Source organism: Dipodomys ordii, unplaced genomic scaffold (genome assembly GCF_000151885.1).
Source record: "Dipodomys ordii isolate 6190 unplaced genomic scaffold, Dord_2.0 Scaffold22, whole genome shotgun sequence".
Taxonomy (NCBI): Eukaryota; Metazoa; Chordata; class Mammalia; order Rodentia; family Heteromyidae; genus Dipodomys; species Dipodomys ordii.
In genome coordinates, this window is record NW_012267238.1 from 1,216,261 (window position 1) to 1,217,654 (window position 1,394).

Genomic DNA, 1,394 nt, shown 5'->3' on the forward strand with positions numbered 1-1,394 from the left:
ACTATGTTTATTGCAGCATTATTTACCATAGCTAAGATATGGAACCAATCCAGATGCTCATCAGTAGATGAATAGATCAAGAAAATGTGATATATATTTATATACACAATGGAATTGTATGCCTCCATCAGAAAGAATGACATTGCCCCATTTGTTAGGAAATGGAAAGACTTGGAAAAAATTATATTAAGTGAAGTAAGACAGACTCAAAGAAACATAGGTCCCATGGTTTCTCTTATTTGCAATAAGTAGTATATGTCTAGGACAAGCAGAAAAGGTCAAAAGCTATGTATATATGACCATATAAGCTGATGCTAAGCAAAATGAACCCCAAGATAGGGACACAAGAGATCTTATCTTTCTTGCTGTTCTTGATAATGTACTTGTAATGTACTTGTGATTTTTTTTCATTTCTTTGTATGTTCTTCCCCTATGGTATAACCCCTGTTGTCCCAGTATTTGATTCCAGTGTCTTGCATCTTATATATACCTTTTTCTAATTTGTGGAGGGGAAAGGAAATAACAAAATGCTGAAATAAGGCTACAGCATGGACCATTGTAACAACGAGATGTACAAGGCACTATGTTGGAAATGAACTTTACAACTTTGTGGGGGGGCGACGGGCAGGAGGGAGGAGTTGGGGAGGTGGGGAGGAAAGAGATGGTAGGGGAAAAACAAAGGAGGGGGTAACAATGCTCAATAGGAAATGTACTCATTACCTTATTCATGTAACTGTAACCCCTCTGTACAGTATTTGTCCAATAAAAAATACACATTAAAAAAATAATAAGGTGGCTTGTGATAGAAGAACCTTACAGAAATGTGTCCCTTAGTACTCCCTGCTGTCTTTCTAGTTCAGGTCTGACTTCCTCCCTGTCCATAGTACAGAGGCTCTGAACTGGGAGGAGATAGTGATAAAGATAAAGAAAGCAATGACAGGAGATGAGAAGCAGCTGAACATAAACTGGAACAAAGCGCTAAGACTTGCTGGAGATGGCCCATGGTGTTTGGCATAGAGAAGAGGCAGGAATTCTTTATAGGGAGAAAGAATACTTAGAGTACATAGAGAAAGTTTTTGGGTAGGACTGCCAAGATTTGTCCTCCCTTTTTAAATATAATTTTTATTGTAACGATACTGTACAGAGGGGTTACAGTTACATGAGTAAGGTAATGAGTACATTTCCTATCCAGCATTGTTACCTCCTCCTTTGTTTTTCCCCTACCATCCCTTCCCTCTCTACCTCCCCAACTCCCCACTCCCCACTGCCTAGGTTGTAAAGTTCATTTTCAACATAGTGTCTTGTACATCTCGTTGTTACAATGGGCCATCCTGTATCCTTATTTCAGCATTTTGTTATTTCCCTTCCCCTCCCCAAATAAGAAAAATGTATCT